The sequence below is a fragment of the Myotis brandtii genome, unplaced genomic scaffold (assembly GCF_000412655.1).
Source record: "Myotis brandtii unplaced genomic scaffold, ASM41265v1 scaffold698, whole genome shotgun sequence".
In the NCBI taxonomy this organism is placed as follows: domain Eukaryota; kingdom Metazoa; phylum Chordata; class Mammalia; order Chiroptera; family Vespertilionidae; genus Myotis; species Myotis brandtii.
The window spans coordinates 202,653-208,191 of NW_005370731.1; the positions used below are offsets into that span (position 1 = coordinate 202,653).

General features: G+C 48.7%; 1 long non-coding RNA gene across 1 annotated transcript in view; it reads left to right on the forward strand.

Moving 5' to 3' along the window:
- The window catches only part of LOC106724047, a 6,311-nt gene extending 801 nt beyond the window's left edge, over positions 1 to 5,510 (forward strand). Inside the window, exons 2-3 of the long non-coding RNA XR_001359795.1 lie at positions 1,476 to 1,617; positions 5,262 to 5,510. This is a non-coding gene — a long non-coding RNA (uncharacterized LOC106724047). The remainder of the gene's footprint in view (positions 1 to 1,475; positions 1,618 to 5,261) is intronic.
- The last annotated feature ends 29 nt before the right edge of the window (positions 5,511 to 5,539 follow it).

A 5,539-nucleotide genomic window follows, 5' to 3' on the forward strand; every position in this document is an offset into this window, starting at 1 on the left:
GGCCCTGAGTCCACCCCACGCTGCCCCCTGTGGGTGCTGCCTTCGGAAGCAGGTGGCTGCACCCCGTGCCTGGCCTCGTGCCCCTCCCCGGGGGTGTTGGGACACCCCTGGACCGCCCAGGTAAGGGATCTCGGGGTGTGGAGTGCACCCCGTCTTGGGTTTATTTGAGGGGGGACACAGATCAGCAGGAACGCGCACATGCACACGGGAAAGCAGCTCTTTCCAATTCGCTTTCAGCACTTCTGCCTCCTGCAGGAGGAGCCCCGTGAGCTGCCAGGCGCCCTTCCGCACCTCTGTCCAGGCTTATCTGGCCTTTTCTTTACCGGCGAGCAGGCCTCCCGCTCAGATTGGAGCCGGCGATAGTATCGAGCTAGGATGTTAGAGCAGTTTCTTCACCTTATTAATGTTTTGTGACAGTCCATTTGAACCAAGGGATAATGGCTTTCTAATCTCTAGAGTGATAAAAGCTTCCCTTTAAGTACATGGTTAAAAGCAAGTACCTGGAAATCTGGCTTCTAGGCTCAAATGCCAGCTCTGCCTCGTACTACCTGTGTGACTGGGCATCACGCAACCTCTCTGTGCCTCAGTTCCCGCGTCCGTAACGGGAAGTAATCATGGCACCTCCCTCTCAGGTTACTGTGAGGGTTACATTAGTTCATACACGCAAAGGGCGTTGATTTGTGACTGACATGAGTCAGTGCTGTATAAATGTTATTAGGTCAAACGGGAGAAAACCACAACACACAGAAAACACTTCTTTGGACCAATCTCACCATTGTCCGTGTGGGGAAACGACCTTCGGGTAATTAAACAGCGGAGCTAGGATCTCAGTGGGTCTCTGGATTCCCAATCTACTTATCAGCCATTTCCGTCCTCAGCCATTCATGTAACCTCTCGGCCTTGGCTTACTCATCTGTAGAATGGGATTAATACAGTCTCATTGGATGTTGGGATGGTGTGTAAAGGCCCAGAAAATGAGTTGGTATGATGTCTCTAATGCATTCTCAACAGGAGTAACATTGCCCCCAAGGGGGCAAAAATTGGAGGGCAAAAAAAAAAAAATCTTTTTTATATATAAAGCACAGATATACAGTATATCTGTTATCAGAATTTCACAAAGAGTGGCGATTAGGAAACAAAATGTCTAAAACAGGCTCCGTAGGAGAGCATTAATGAAAAAAAAGCTGAGAAACCAAGGTTTTTCCAACTTGGGTCGTTACTCACAATGGTTTGTGAAATTGGCTTCATGGGGTGGGGCACGGCCAGAATTTGGGGAGATTAAACCGACACAGAAAACGCCCCAGTGCACTGCACAAGGATCGGTGAGCGGGGGAGGAAGTTTGGGCTCAGTTCGCATGTGTGTGCCTGTGCTGAGTCAGGAAGTAAAATGTATCTCTTGGTGGTTATGGTTAAAAAAGTTAAAAGCCAGTGCTCTGAACAACTTTCTTTTTCTCCCCTGATCCTTTATCTCTTAGACAGGATCATGCAGCCTTGGACTGTTAGAAGAAATTACTAACGAAGGAAGGAAACGTAGGAGTCCAGATTCTAACGGAACTGGGGCCTGACCTTACCAGCTCATGGCCCAGCAGTCTTCCCTTTCTTGCTCTCTCTTCCAGGGTAAGCCTCAGGTCAGAGGAGAACGGCTGTCCCTTAGCACCCGAGGGCGAGGGGAATGTCTCCCGCGTGCTGCTCTTCACCCCTTCCGCTGCTCCCCCCTTTCTTCCTCTCCTCTCTTCTCCCAACTTAGAAGGCAGCAGTCATGTCGACCCTGAGTCCTAGCTCTGCGGCTTACGATGCAGCCGGGGGCAAGTCATTTCACTTCCCCGAGCCTCGGTTTTCCCAGCTTTAAAATGGGGAGATTATTTGTAAGATTGTAATGATCCTTAAACGAGAGAATGTCGCCCGGCCCAAGTGTCTCAGTGGTTAAGCATTGACCTATGAACCAGGAGGTCACAGTTCAATTCCCGGTCAGGGCACATGCCAGGTTCCGGGCTCAATCCCCAGGGGGGCGTGCAGGAGGCAGCTTGGTCAGTGATTCTCTCTCATTATTGATGTTTCTTTCTCTCTCTCCCTCTCCCTCCCTCTCTGAAATCAATAAAAATATATTATTTAAAAAAATGGTAGTGCCAAAACCGGTTTGGCTCAGTGGATAGAGCGTCGGCCTGCGGACTGAAGGGTCCCAGGTTTGATTCCGGTCAAGGGCATGTACCTGGGTTGCGGGCACATCCCCAGTAGGAGATGTGCAGGAGGCAGCTGATCGATGTTTCTCTCTCATCGATGTTTCTAACTCTCTATCCCTCTCCCTTCCTCTCTGTAAAAAATCAATAAAAAATATATTTAAAAAAATGGGAGAATGCCTGCAAAGCATATTAGTATTTCAGTGCCTTGTGTACTGCAAGTGCTCATAATAATAGTAGCTAACAGGCCTGTGCAAGTAGTTTACACACACTATTTCTATTTCATCCTCACAATGAGCCTGTAAGGAGCTGGGAAGATAACAGCGCAAACTCCAGGCCATGCCTGGTCTCAAACCTCAGTTTAAGCACCACCTATAGTTAGTTCTTTGTGACTGCATTGCATTGACTCCCTTTCAAAAAGCTCTCCTCATAATCCCACATAATGACTTTTGCTTACATCATATTGGCCAGGCCTCTAACTGCAAAGGAAGCTGGGAAATATAGTGTTGTGTTCTTTTTAAATAGACACATTTATTCCCCAACAAAATAAGAAAGACGATGAGAATGGATACTGGTTAGGCAACCAGGGGCCTCATCTTAAACAACCTTATTTTAACTTTTAATTTTCAGAAGACTATCCAGAGGAGGGAAAAGGGAGTAGCTACGGAAGCAAGAGCCATGAACAGAAATAAGCTATGAAAATGTGACTGATATGTCCAAATTGTATTCAATGGTGTTTTGTTTCTTTTTATTTGATTTTTCAGACCCTATAGAAAAATGAATTTATGAGTTTTCTACATCTGCTTAACATTATAGAGACCAATACATTCTCTATGTATTGGTGGGATGGGGAAAAACCCTGCCTCATTCACTTCTTGACAGTTTAACCACGATAAGGTACCAAACCTCTCCATGCCTCTGTTTTCTCATCTGTACAATGGGCACAATAATAATCCTTACCCTCAATGCTGTTTTGAGGAAATGACAGTGTCTGGCCCCTCAGAGCAGTGTCTGGCCCCTAGTAAATTTTACATAGGTAGCATTTACTGAGCTGGTATTTTTATTTTCCCAGCTTCACAGGAAGAATTGAGGCTCACAGAGATTGGCCCACCAACATTCTGGGAATGGAAGAGCCTGTGTGTGTGTTTTTTTAGTTTTTGGTTGTTTTTTTTTTTTTTTACCATTTTTAAAATTCTAGCTTAATTTAAATAAAGTGCACAAATTATAGGAGTCTGCCCTAGCCGGTTTGGCTCAGTGGATAGAGCGTCAGTCTGCGGACTGAAGGGTCTCAGGTTTGATTCGGTCAAGGGCACAGGCCCGGGTTGTGGGCTCCATCCCCAGTAGGGGGTGTGCAGGAGGCAGCTGATCAATGATTCTCTTATCATTGATGTTTCTATCTCTCTCTCCCTCTCCCATCCTCTCTGAAATCAATATATATATATTTAAAAATATTTCTTGAGAACGTTTACATGCGTATACACCAGTGATCCATATAAGGACATGCCTTTATTTGGGGCTCAGAAGGCTCCCCGGACGGAGTCTCCTCTCAGTCAACAACTTCCTCCAACTTAAATGCTTCTGATTTTGCACGGGAGGCATTTTGCCTGTTTCGAAGTTCATCCGAATGGAGCCACACAGAATGTTTCTGCTATTACCTGTGGAGTCGGAATCGGACGCCCAGGTGGTCCCCCGCCAGAAACTGCGGTCTAACTAAACTATTGTCCTCTTCCATCTTTTATTCCGGGATCGAACCCAAACCTTGGCTAATCGGGACGATGCTCCGCCCTATACTATCCTTTAAGCAACAACCGCTTATGCTATTCTTCTTTTCTTTTTTTTTTAATTGTTGACACTATAACAGATGCCCCCGCCCCCACCTCCCCTGGCCCCCACCACACTGTGGTCTGTGTCCATGGACTATGCACATATGCTCTTTGGCTATTCTCTTCACAGCCCCCCGCCCCCCCCGCCCCAATCCCGCTGTCAGTCTGTTCTAAGTATCCCTGCCTCTGGTTCTATTTTGTTCCTTTCGCTGTCCTTATTTTGCCCTCCTTCCTCTTCCTTTCTCCTCTTTCAGCTCCACCCCTGAAACGCAGCTGGCCAATTCTGCAAGAGAAAGCCTCCCCTTCCCCCCCAACCCCCCACTCCCGCCGGAGCAGGCCCCTCCTCTAGGAAGCACATCATAGGGCACAGGTACCAAGCGGTGGGCCAATGTGAGGCTTGCATATTCCAAACCCTCCACTAGCCCACGATGGGAGAATGCCGCTCCGCCCTCTCCAACCGCCTCAGCAGAGCGGTCTGGTCTCCCTCGTGCCTTTGCAGTTTTGACACTTTGCTTGCATCCTGAGGCAGTCCCCTCAGCGACGCTCAAGGGGTGCAGGGCGGCAGGCCCTGACTGCTTGCACCCCCTTTGGGGCCTCCCCACTCCTCTCCCTGGAGTGGATGGGAGAGGAAGCTTTTCCAGACAAAAATCACATAGATGTAAATATATGTTTTCAGGGTTATTGTTTTAAATGGGATAATGCTTTGGGTTGTTTTTTTTCTGTTACTTTTAAATTTCAAATATCTTTATAATTTGACCACCACCACCCCTCTTTTGTTGGCGCTCTGGGTGCTGATGGGAGACAGCCTCCCTCTCTAGCTTCCACCTTGCTCCTCGGAGGGGAGGGCCTGGGAGGAGGGAGAGGTGCCTGAAGAGCCGGGAGCTGGTGGAGGATGGGGTGGCCTGGGTGGAGCTGAGGGAGACTCCCCACATCATCAGGGCTGAAGGAGAAAGAGAAGAGACTTTACGGTGTAAGATGGACTAGGAGGGACAGATCAGCTTCAGGGTTTATAGGGAAAATGACACTGTTGGAATTGGGTTGATAACGAAAAATAGGATGCCCAGTTGTCTTGAATGAGAGATATTTAAAGTGCAATATGGATCCCAGAGGTTAGGGAAGAGCTATGCCTGGTGGCTTCTGATGGTTACAGACGGAGGGATTCCATGGGACGTTAGAAGCACTGGGGTGATGGGATCCCTGAGTCTGCGGACACTGTGCTCAGGCGTTCTCACGACAGCTTTTCCCACCTTCTCCCCCGCAGGTAGGCATGACCCTGCTCTTCCTGGTGGGCTGCGTCTTCTTCCCGCTGATCTTTGCTCTCCTCTGCTGGGGCCTGCAGAACCACTCCAGCCTGCAGATGCCGAGGCCGGAGGCTGTTTTGGTGGCATCCAAGTAAGAGGACAGGGTGAGGGCATCCTTCCTGGGGCCAGGGCTCCTGCAGCTGGTCTCCTCCTTCCAGGAAGGGTTAGTGGTGAGAGCAGAAGCAGAGTGTGAGTGTGTGTGAGTGTGTGAGTGTGTGTGTGTGTGTGAGTGTGTGTG